Genomic DNA, 13,213 nt, shown 5'->3' on the forward strand with positions numbered 1-13,213 from the left:
ACAGTGGGCACAGGGAGCTCACACAGCGGGCTAACATGGGGATGGGGGGGCACAGGAAGCACACAGAGCAGGCACAGGGATCACACACAGGGAGCACACAGAGGGGGCATAGGGAGCTCACACAGTGTGCACAGGGAGCTCACACAGCAGGCACAGAGAGCACACAAAGTGGGCACAGAGAGCACACACAGTGGGCACAAGGAGGGCACAGGGAGTGCACTGGAGGGGCCATAGGGAGCGCACAGGAGGGGGCACAGGGGGCACAGGGAGCGCACAGAAGGGGGCACAGGGAGCGCACAGGAGGGGGCACAGGGAGCGCACAGGAGGGGGCACAGGGAGCGCACAGGAGGGGGCACAGGGAGCGCACAGGAGGGGGCACAGGGAGCGCACAGGAGGGGGCACAGGGAGCGCACAGGAGGGGGAACAGGGAACGCACAGGAGGGGGCACAGGGAGCGCACAGGAGGGGGCACAGGGATCACTTCCTAAACTTATATGTGCTCTGTACAGCCTTACGATGTATTTGCTCAGCTGAGGCAATCTTCTTATCGCCACTAGTAACATGAGACTTGTTTAGTCTTGTGCCTGGGCCATTACAGTTACAGTACTGGTACCACACAGGTAGTGGGTCAGTACAAAAACACCCATTTATATTGTGCGCTAGTAATAAAGAAACCAACATTCCTTTCAGATCAGACCCCATATAAAACACAAATGAGATCCCCCAATCTCAGACCAAACCCCCTTTAGACCTCTATGTCAGACCCCATATAAGACCCCAGTTTTAAACCTCAGATCAGACTCCCATTAGACCTCCAGACCTCCAATCAGACCCCCATTCGACCTCCAGACCCCCAATCACACGCTCATTAGACTTCCAGACCCCCCAGTCAGACCTCCAGACCCCCAATAAGACCCCAATTAGACTTCTAGACCCCCCAGTCAGACCTCCAGACCCCCAATCAGACCCCCATTAGACCTTCAGACCCCAATCAGATACCCATTAGACCTCCAGACCCCCAATCAGACCCCCATTAGACCTCCAGACCCCCAATCAGACCACCAGTCATACCTCCAGACTGCCCAGTCAGACCTTCAGACCCCATTAGACCTCTCCAGACCCCCCAATCATACCTCCATTAGACCTCTACCCCCCCAGTCAAACTTCCAGACCCCCAATCAGACCCCCATTAGACCTCTAGACCCCACATTCAGACTTCCAGACCCCCAAATTAGACCCCCATTAGACCTCCAGACCCCCAATCAGACCCCCATTAGACCTCCAGACCCCCAATCAGACTTTCATACCACCCCATCAGACCTCCTGACCCCCCCGTCAGACCTCTTGACCCCCCAGTCAGACGTCCAGACCCCAAAGACCGCTCCAGACCCCCATTAGACCTCTCCAGACCCGCCATTAAGCCTCCATATCAGTCTGTAAAATATAAAGTCACTTCTGTTGCCAATCTCCCTGTTATGGCTGTCTTCTCTTCTCAGGGCCCGTGCTTCAGTCACCTGACCTCCTGCAGCATCAGGTCAGAGTGCCCTTTGTACTTCCTGACACTGCAGGCAGCCAGGACACAGCGGCGCCGGCCCTGAGAAGAGCGAGCAGGAGGAGGGGTAAGTACTGTACAGCCCTCACAGCGCTTCTCTCCCCCTCCTCCTGCAGACTAGTGAGCGCTTACGTTATGGAAGCGCTCACTAGTATTCCCTTTATAAGATGCACTGCCGCCCCCCGGGCACGTCACTGCAGGGGCCACTATTGAAGGGGCAGGCCGCTGTGGAGGTCACTGTTAAAGGGGGGCACTGTGGAGTTCACTGTTAAGGGGGCAGGGGCCACTATTGAAGGTGCAACTGCTTTGGAGGTCGGTGTTAAAGGGGCGGGCACTGTGGAGTTCACTGTTAAAGGGGCGGGCACTGTGGAGGTGACTGTTAAAGGGGCATTTGCTGTAGAGGTCACTGTTAAGGGGGCAGGCCGCTGTGGAGGTTACTGTTAAAGGGGCGGGAACTGTGGGGTCATTATTAAAGGGGTGTTCACTGTGGAAGTCACTGTTAAGGGGGTGGACCCTATGGAGGTCACTGTTAAAAGGGCCAGTCACTGTGGAGGTTACTGTTAAAGGGCGGGCACTGTGGAGGTCACTGTTATGGGGGATGCTGTTGATATATTTTAACACGCAGAAACATTAAATGAAATAGATGAAATATACCCTTGCAAAGCCGGGTCCTAGTGTATAATAAAAATAGTTGGCATTAATCATTAGTTTATGAATTGCCTATATAATAGAACAAGATGTCTTAAGGTGTGTTTAATCTCGGTAAGGCATGTCATCGCAAAAGCGAGCAAACTGCAAATATTCTCATTACTACCAGGGAAAAGCAATTATTTTCAAACCTCTTGTAAATTTCAAGCATGTTACTGGTAAATGGTTTTTGTTTCTTAATTGCTTTAAAACTATTTTCCCTTTAATAAAAGTGCCAAATACTCAATTTAGATACTAAAGATGTGCATAGTAATAAAAATATGTTAGCATAAAATGTCATAATTCTTTTATATATGTACAAACCATATAGTTTTTTCCCCTGGAGTTACAGCTGACCTTTTATCAGTTCCGTAAACTATATTTTATTTGCTTTATGCTTTACTGCTTTATACACTGAATAGAGGAGGTGGGAAATGGATTAGGTGGGTGACCATTTTTCCAAGGAGAGAACAATTTATCTCCCTCAGGCAGCCCAGAGACAGAAGGGTAAGCATCACCTGGGGATTTATACACCTCTAATAAGTGCTTGAACAAGCTTTCAGCATAAAGCTGCTACATCCATAGAAAGAAGGTGATCGTCTAATAGAAGTTCATGTTCATTTCCTACTCTGAAAGGAACATAAAATACAGAAATAAAACAAGCATTTACTGTTTAAGAAGATATAGGTTTCATTTATAGAAATGACTTGCAAAATCTTAAAGTGGCTCTGTCACCAGGATCAACCCTATTAAACCAGACATACTGCCTTGTAGGGCTCATCATGCTGATTAAAACAATACCTTTCTTTTGTTTGTATGATAAACAGCTACAGAGAAATTTGTGTTTGTACTCATATGCAAATTAGCAATTGGAGCACCAGGAGGCTAAGCTGAATCCTTTTAGCACTGCTTTGTAACACCCCCTGTGCTCTTTAAGCTCCCCCCTCCCCAGGGCTAGACATGCTGAGGGCGGAGTCCAGTCCAAGAGTTGTCTGCTAGCAATATCATATCACTATGTACTATAGCTTCACCACACTAAGATCTGCTCAGGAAGCATAGGAAAAACATATATGTCTATGTGGCGATGTTATAGCTTGGTAGGGCTGAGAGCTGATGACGACTCAGCAGCTGCAAAAGAAAGGGTATTGCTTTATTGTCAAGCAGTCATTTATATTCATATGCCCATGAAATACCCATAAATCCCTTTGGACACATGAAATAAGAAATTTAAAGGGAGTCTATCGCCTCCAAAATCATTTTCAAAGTAAGCATTCTGCCACATAGGGTAAGTGCCCTGAAACATAACCGTACCTTTCTTTTGAAAATCCATTTCTCTAATCTTGAGAAATAGCTCTTCTTGTTTTCATGCAACTAAGGCTTTTGATGCACTGTGAGCGGGGCTACTCCTTTTGATGCACTTGCCTTCCCCAGTATCATAACTATCAGCTCTACAATCTCATTTACTGTCAGTCAAACGACGGGAGTGTTACTGGTGGGGCAGTGGTACATCAAATAGAGTGCACTTAAAAAATAGTGCACGTAATGTACAAAAATAAAAAAGATTAATTTCTCAGGAATCAGTAGATTTTCACTAGAAAGCCGTTTTGTGCACCTACTCTATATGACCATATGTTTACTTTGAAACCGATTTTGTAAGTAGCAGATACCATTTTGAAAAACCTCACCCTTTGGAATTTTAGAGAAGAAAGGGATTGAGGCATGCTCTTTTATGAACAAGAGCTCTGAAAAATTAATATTGCATCTCAAAATTACTAGGAAATAAAACTATAAATAATTGCAGAGGATTCAATCTAAGTGTCATCTTTAATTACATAAAAGGCACTTAAACCCAATTTTATGCACCTGCTACAAACATTAGATTAGCAGCAATGTAGGAATACAAGCGACTATTTCAGTACACAAACACCTTTCTTGTAAAATGTTAACTGTTTTAATTAACCTTTTAATGACCAGGCTGGAAAAGAGCTTAAAGGCTATGTATACCTTCTGAGGCATTTTTTTTAAAACTAATTTTAAGCTAAAAATCATTTTTTCATTTGACTGTTATTAAAAATAGCGAGCTGTTCTGTCACAAACAGTTAATAATTTTTTAGCTATGTGTATCCTACTTTCACTTTGTGTCATCTAATAACCTTTATCCCTAAATTCAGAAGTCATAAACACTTATTTAAGCCACATTCATATCAGTAAGATAAGGATTGAGCTTTAATAAGTGTTTATAAGGTCAGAGAGAAGAGAAAAGGAGCCTATTAGATTAGCTGGTTAACGGAGCAGAAAGAAAATTCTGATCCCTCTATTAGAGCATCTAAGCTCTGTACAGAAAAAAAGGGTTCCATATTAGTAATAAATATCAATAAAAAAAGGATTTTTAGCTCAAAATGAGTACAATGCAATCATAAAAAATTGCCCCCAAAGGTGTACATAGCCTTTAACACCTTAAGGACACAACCTTATTTCACCTTAAGGACCAGGCCATTTTTTGCAAATCTGACCAGTGTCACTTTAAGTGGTGATAACTTTAAAACGCTTTTACTTATCCAGGCCATTCTGGGATTGTTTTTTCGTCACATATTGTACTTCATGACACTGGTAAAATGGAGTAAAAAACTTAAATTTTTTTTTTTAAATACAAAAATTGGCAAAAATTAGCAAATTTCCAAGTTTCAATTTCTCTACTTCTATAATACAGGTAAAACTCGAAAAATTTGAATATTGTGCAAAAGTTAATTTTTTTCAGTAGTGGAACTTAAAAGGTGAAACTAATATATGAAATAGACTCATTACATGCAATGTGAGATATTTCAAGCCTTTATTTGTTATAATTTGGATGATTATGGCTTATAGCTTATGAAAACCCCAAATTCACAATCTCAGAAAATTAGAATGTTATATGAAATCAATTAAAAAAAGGATGTTAAATAGAAAAATGTATGACCTCTGAAAAGTATAATCATGCATATGTAATCAGTACTTGGTTTGGGCCACTCTTGCATCAATTACTGTCCCAATGCGGCATGGCATGGATGCTATCAGCCTATGGCACTGCTGAGGTGTTATGGATGACCAGGATGCTTCTAAAGCAGCCTTCAGCTCTTCTGCATTGCTTGGTCTCATATCTCTTAGGGTCCATTCACACGTCCTGTTTTTTTTCATCCTGAAAAACGGTCCGTTTTTTGCGGATCCGTTGTTCCTGAAAATGTTTCCGTATGTCATCCGTTTTTTGCGGATCCGCAAAAAACGGGAGCATGTATACATTTCAATAATCAGATAAAGTTGTTTGGATTTCTTTGAAAAAAAAATGAAAAAAAAAAAAAAAAAAAAAATTTGTTATGTGTTTCCAGGAACGGAATCCGCAAAAAACGGATGACATACGGAATGACATCCGAATGTCATCCGTTTTTTGCGGATCCATTGACTTTGTATTGTACCAGGATCCGATTTTTCAGGACAAGAATAGGACATGTTTTATATTTAAACGGACATGCGGAACGGAACAACGGAAACGGACAGCACACATTGTGCTGTCCGATTTTTTACAGGACCCATTGAAAATGAATGGGTCCAGATCTGGTCCTGATCTGTTCCTGAAAAAACGGAACAGATCAGGAAAGAAAAAACGGACGTGTGAATGGACCCTTATCTTTCTCTTGGCAATGCCCCATAGATTCTCTATGGGGTTCAGGTCAGGCAAGTTTGCAGGCCAATCAAGCAAAGTAATCCCATGGTCATTGAACCAGGTTTTGGTACTTTTGGCAGTGTGTGCAGGTGCCAAGTCCTGCTGGAAAATGAAGTCACCATCTGCATAAAGCTCGCCTGTGGAAGGAAGCATAAAGTGCTCCAAAATCTCCTAATAGATGGCTGTGTTGACTCTGGACATAATGAAGCACAGTGGACCAACACCAGCAGATGACATGGCTCCCCAAATCAACACAGACTATGGAAACTTCACCCTGGACTTCAAGCATCTTGCATTGTGTGCCTCTCCATTCTTTCTCCAGACTCTGAGTCCTTAGTTTCCAAATAAGATGCAAAAGTTGCTCTCATCTTTAGCCCAGGTAAGACGCTTCTGATGTTGTTTGTTGTTCAGGAGAGGCTTGACAAGAGGAATACAACATTTGAAGCCCGTGTCCAGGATCCGTCTGTGTGTGGTGGCTCTTGATGGACTAACTCCAGCCTCAGTCCACTACTTGTGAAAGTCCCCAACACTTTTGAATGGCCTTTTCCTGACAATCCTCTCCAGGCTGTGGTCATCCCTGCTGCTTGTGCACCTTTTTCTTCTGCACTTGTCCCTTCCATATAACTTTATATTAATTTGTTTTGATAAAGCACATGGGAACATCCAACTTTTTGCAATTACCTTTTAAGGTTTTCCCTCCTTATGGAGGGTGTCAATGATGGTTTTCTGTACAAATGTCAGGTCAGCAGTCTTTCCCATGATTGTCATTCCTACTGAACCAGACTGAGAGACAATTTAAAGGCTCAGTAACCCTTTGCAGGTGTTATGGATTAATTAGCTGACTAGAGTGTGACACTTTGAGCCTACAATATTGAACAATATTCTAATTTTCTGAGATTGTGAATTTTGGGTTTTTATAAGCTGTAAGCCATAATCATCCAAATTATAACAAATAAAGACTTGAAATATCTCGCGTTGCATGTAATGATGAGTCTATCTCATATATTAGTTTCACCTTTTAAGTTGCATTACTGAATTAAATGAACTTTTGCACAATATTCGTGCATGAAATATGCTATGAATAAGTGCCGACCAGAACACAACCAAATGACGATGTTTATGAAGACCGGGGAATGGTGTGTGCGAACGATCGCTATGCTGTGGACCTTATTATGATGTGTGTCATGTAATGTTCTGACGCAGTACCTCTGTGACTCTCCCCTCCTTCCCCCGCTGAGACAGGGAATCGGGATCACATCTCTGTGCATCCCTGACCCCTGTCGTCAGTGGTGTGCTGTTGTCATGGAGCGGGCATGCTGATGGGTCTGGACAGAGGGGCATATGCGATTAACTGGCCGTGATGCCCCCCTGATACAGACATTCGCGTCGTAGGGTGGTGCATGGCCGCCAATCCCCCGTGTGTGGAGATCACAGAGAACACAGATATACGGAGTAATCGCACAGAGGGCTAACAATTGAAATGTAAGTGTTCCACAGAAACCACATATATTCACATTCCCTACACCCCCCTGCCTGCAGCAGGATAGTAGTGCTGAGGGCGATCCCACACAGGAACCTAAAAGGCCCTTTGCATCGACAGATTATAGGGGCAACTTATTAGGAACAAACATCATGCGGAATGGTCATTCACTGATCACCCGATACAGACAAACGCTCAATCATAACTTCTATGCAGCAAATAAGTTTTCTCTACATCAGCCCGTGCCGCGCATGCGCAACGCCCCAGCGCCAGCCGAACCCGGCGAGACAACCACACACACTGCCGGCCCGCGCACGCGCAGATTGCCAGACCCAGGACGCGCCCCGACGTCATCAGCCGCGCGATGGGAAGCCAGGAGGCACGGAACCCCACGAGGAAGAGCAGTACCCACAGCGGCGCACGTGCCGATAGCCTCCCGCATGACATGAAGCAGCCGAACAACTGTAAAAACCGCGAAGTTTGAAAAGTGCAAGTGTACAGGGGAACCATGGAGCGAGGCCCCGTGCTGTACCATGCGCCGTGGAAACCCGATCCAGATGCTGACCTACGGCGAAACCGGGTAAGAACTGGGCGGACGGAAAAAATGGCCTGCAAGACAAATCCTGGACACAGCTGGCGCAGAACCTCATGCAGCTCTGACCATCTCTCTCTCATGCAGCTCTGACCTCGGACGGTAGAGGAGCCAGGTAGGGGGAGTGCCTTAAGTAGGCTGGAGGTAGCAACCAGCCCCTCCCACAAATCCAGGCAAATTGCCTTAATACATATATATATATTGTAGGGGATTAGCTCTTTTCCAGGGGTTGCAAACACACACTTCTTCACAGACACCAGGATTTAGGGGCCAAACTGTGCTTTATTGTGGCACATGGCATAAAGCAAAAACACACAAAGCCAAAATAAAATACCTTGCCCGTCTGGGCCCTAACTAAACACATAGGTTTCCCTGACTCACCTAAAGCGTAGCACAGTTCACACCCGTGATGAGATGCGGCTTTCCCAGCCCAACCTTCAGCAGCCCCCAGGCTGCTCCCACACCAGGGTCTCTTGGGGAATCGTGGTCTCTCAGCCCTTCTGGCTCAGACCACACAGAGCCACTCCAGCCTTCTGTGTGCAAGTCCCCCAAAGTCCAGGCTATTGCATAGCCTCGTGGCCCCTCAGCCTGGCTTATCTGAGACCACACTGACAGAGCCTCACCAGGCCTCTGTCTGCAAACTCTCCAGAGTGAGACACACCCAAGAACAAGTAGCAGGATTAAATAGGATCCCTGGACATGAGCATGCCCTAAGTCTCGGACCGGAGCCTGGGGAAAACACTTCAATGTTCACATTGCTACAATATATATATATAATGATAAAGTAAAGCAACAGGCACTGAAAGCTGTAAAAAGAAATGGGCTAGCTCCACTTCAACAAGCGCCCAACATGGCACTCAGTTGACGTCCATATGATACAAAGAGAGGTGATGGTGGTAAGACAACTTACCCAAATGATGGCATCTTTGTTACAAAGCTAAGTGTTTTCTATCTTCCTAGCCCAAACTAAAGGTCAGTACACATGCATGTACAGTTACTTCATGCTGCAGGAATGCGGCCAGGTATCAGACATCTCTAATCATTTATGTTACAAGGAATTAAAGGGGAATCACCAATTAAAACATTTCTTTACAACTGTATGTACAGTTTCTAAGATCTGACTTGGACTCTGATCCAGATTCTCTGATATATGACACCTAGGGTTTATTACAAGGAAATATTTCTATATCTTATTTGCCATTGTGCGGTGCAGTTATATGTTCTAAAGTATTTTTTTGTTTGTATTAGTGGGAAAAGGGCTTATTAGCCATTGTTTGGTGAAGTGAGAAAATTACAGCATTTTTTTGGCATGTATTAATGGCAAAAAAATATATATTATTTGCCGTTCAGCGGTGCAGTTATATATTCTAAAACCCTTTTTGGTGTGTATTAGTGGCACAAAAATATATATTATTTCCCTTTCAGCAGTGCAGTTATATGTTCTAAAGCCCTCTTTGGCAAGTATTAGTGGCAAAAAAAATATATATTATTTGCCGTTCAGCGGTGCAGTTATAAGTTCTAAAGCCTTTTTTTCCGTGTATTAGTGGCAAAATAATATATATTATTTGCCGTTCAGCGGTGCAGTTATATGTTCTAAAGCCCTTTTTGGTGTGTATTAGTGGCACCCAAAAAATATTTGCAGTTGTGTAGTGAAGTGAGAAAATTACAGCCCTTTTTGGTGTGTATTAGTGGCAAAAAATATATTTGCTGTTCAGCGGTGCAGTTCTATGTTCTAAAGCCTTTTGTGGTGTGTATAAGTGGAAAAAAGTAAGTGCATATTTGTAGTTCAGCGATGCAGTTATATGTTCTAAAGCCTTCTTTGGCGTGTATTAGTGGAAAAAAAGTGCTTATTAGCCGTTGTCTGGTAAAGTAAGAAAATTACAGACTTTTTTGGGGTGTTTTAATTTCCTTTTTATTTATTTATTTGATCTAACAGTATGTCAGACAGAGAGGTGCCATGCCCTGCACAGGGTAATGGCAGAGGCCTAAATGTTTCTGGTGCAGCAGAGTAAGGGGGCGTGGAAGCTGGAGTCGCAGCAAGAGGCCTGAGCTCCCGGTGTCATCTAGCAGTCGTGTCTAGACCAAGAACCCAGCAGTTCTTGGATGGTTGAGTCATCCACTTCATCCCAAGTGACATCAAACACCCCCAGCCAAGAGTCGGTGGGTTTGTTAGACACAGCCCTTACCTGGCATGGCCTGGGAGCAGGTCCTGTGCCCTCAGCCAGACAAGTATTATATGCTGTGGGCTCAGCTCCACTATACAGCAAGAACGAGCTACTAGAGGACAGTCAGCAGCTATGCCCAGCCAAGATCTGGAGGAGACATCAGCCGCTTCCTCCGGTAGGCGGGAAAGTAGTGATGTGAAGAGTGGCCTGAGATCTGGTGTTGCGGGCAGTCAGGCTCCTGACGCAGAGACCATTATGGAGGACATCAGTGATGTGCAGACAGTACTCGATGATGATGATGTAGCTGATCGCACTTGTGAGCTGGGTAAATTAGGGGCTTCATCATCATCATCGGGAGAAGAGGGTAGCAGCTTGCCCGTGAGGCAGCGATGGAGCCAGCAAGTCGCTAGCGTGGCCTGGGGTCAGCAGGGTGGCAGCAGTGGGAGGTCGGGAGCCAAACGAGCCCAGGGTAGACGACCCGATTCGCAGGAGCAGGTGTTCACGGAAGCAGCGGTGGTAGCAGTCAGTCAGTGCAGAGTGTTGGGGGTAAAATCACTTACTCAGCTGTGTGGCAAATTTTTCTTAAGCCGCCGGAGGAGGTGAACATGGCCATATGTAGAATCTGTGGGCAGAAGGATTTACAGTGCCCCTCCAGTATACCACATGTGCAGGGCACTGTGGTGTCATGATGTTCTTCACCTCGTTTGCCTGGGCGAATGGAGTCACACAGGGAAGTAACTGCTCAGTGTCCTTCATCAAGAAATCAAATCCTGGCTTTCTCCACGACAACTCAAAATCGGAATCATGGTGACCGACAACTGGAAGAACATGGAGTCAGTGCTGCGTGAAGGAGGGTGAACCAGTTCCATCTGGTTGTCAAGCGGTTCCTGAAGTCTTCCACCCCTCTGCAAGACATCCAAAAAATGGCCAGGAAACTTTACATGCACTTCAGCCACTTGTACACCGCAAAGCAGACCCTCCTTGAGCTGCAGCGGCAGAACGGCATCCCCCAACATAGGCTGATATGCAACGTTTCCACCCTTTGGAATTCCACCATATGGTCAATAGCGTTTGTCCCTCTATATAGCTGCGGTATTGCAGCAGAACTGCACACAACTGCTGCACAATACAAATGCACTATAATATACTTTTAATGTTAGAAAGTATATTATAAGTATATCACACCCATCAGTATATCACACCTATCGATAGCACACCTATACCAGTCCTTAACAGGATTTTTCTGTCCCTATTAGCTATCATTTGGTGTCCCTAACAGTCTGACCCTGCTCCACAAAGCAAACTCTCCCTACACTGGCAAAACACAGAATGCTAAATGGCTGCCAGATTGGGTTCTGTTATAGGGTGGGGATGTGTCCATGTGCTGAAACGTCTCAATTGGCTGTCCTGTCCGAACTGATGGATGCGTGATGGGTCAAAGTTTGGCGCAATGCAAAAGAATATGGCGCTTGCGAACATCACCATATGTCCGCAGCGTTCGCTGCGAAACGACCCGCTGGGCAAACTGCAAGGCCAACTCTAGCTGCCCTCTGCCTGATGCCACACATCTGATGCCAAGTGCTCCTTCTTTCACCCACCATATTCAGCTAGTACTGGTATTGGCACCCACCTCCCCACTCTGTCACCAGGTAACTCTGTGGTATCCTGATGCTGCTGCCACCTCCACACTATGTCACCTTGCCACTCTGACGCTGCTACCTCCATTGTGCCACTCTGTGGCCTCCTCATGCTGCTGCTGCCACCTCCACTCTGTTATTGTGCTACTCTGTTGCCTCCTGATGCTGCTGCTGCCACCCCACACTGTAATTGCGGTACCCTGTGTCCTCTTCCTGATGCTGATGCTGCCGCCACCTCCACACTCTGTCATTGTGCCACTCTGTGGTCTCCTCATGCTGCTGCCACCTCCACACTGTCATTGTGCCACCCTGTGGCCTCCTTCTGATGTTGCTGCTGCCGCCACCTCCACTCTCTGTCATTGCGCCACCCTGTTGCCTATTCCTCATGCTGCTGCCGCCGCCACTTCCACACACTGTCATTGTGCCACTCTGTGGCCTCCTGATGCTGCTTCTGCCACCTCCACACTGTCATTGTGCCACTCTGTGGCCTCCTCCTTATGCTGCTGCCGCTACTTCCACACTCTGTTATTGTGCCACTCTGTGGCCTCCTGATGCTGCTGCCACCTCCACACTGTCATTGTGCCACTCTGTGGCCTCCTCCTGATGCTGATGCCGCTACCTCCACACCCTGTCATTGTGCCACTCTATGGCCTCCTTCTGATGTTGTTTCCACCTCCAGACTCTGTCATTGGACTATTCTGTGGTCTCCTCATGCTGCTTTCACCTCACCACTGTGTCATAGGGCCACTCTGTCGACTTCTCATGCTGTCCCCACCCTCCCTACTTCATGACTGGGCCACTATTTTGCCTTTTGCACTGGCTGACATTGTCATTTATTTGACCCTCTCCACTCTGTCGGGGGGGGGGGGGCTCTACCTGTATAAGTGTTTAATAGAACAGGTTCTATTAAACACTTATACACTGGAATCAGCTGACGACTAGTGATGAGCAGCAGGGGTCATATTCGAATTTGCAATATTTCGCAAATATTTTGTAAAATATTCGTTGAATATTCGTGAATTTGAATATTCGTTATATTCAGCTTTTTTTTTTACTCAAAAATCGTCAAGGTACTGATTGCGTAATATGCAAATATTACGCGATCAATACAGGTGTGGGTCAAAAACTAATATATAGCACTATAGAATATAGCGCTATATATTCGTTTTTAAAATATTCTTCATTTTTTTCCTTCTGAAGTGAACAGTGTTCAGTGTTCACCTCAGATGGAAAAAAATTATGAATATTCTAAAAACTAATATATAGCACTATATTGAATATAATGCTATATATTAGTTTTTTAGAATATCTGGCATTTTTTACCATCTGAAGCCTTGATTCCTCCCTGCTTAAGTTGCTTGTGGGCCAATGACTGTTCACTTCAGATGGAAAAAAATTACGAAT

The 13,213-nt window shown here is 45.2% G+C and overlaps 1 protein-coding gene across 1 annotated transcript in view; it reads left to right on the forward strand.

The window, feature by feature from the left end:
• The window catches only part of LOC122932882 (membrane-associated phosphatidylinositol transfer protein 3-like), a 787,926-nt gene that overhangs the window by 283,139 nt on the left and 491,574 nt on the right, over positions 1-13,213 (forward strand). The window lies entirely within an intron of this gene.

Source organism: Bufo gargarizans, chromosome 3 (genome assembly GCF_014858855.1).
Source record: "Bufo gargarizans isolate SCDJY-AF-19 chromosome 3, ASM1485885v1, whole genome shotgun sequence".
NCBI lineage: Eukaryota > Metazoa > Chordata > Amphibia > Anura > Bufonidae > Bufo > Bufo gargarizans.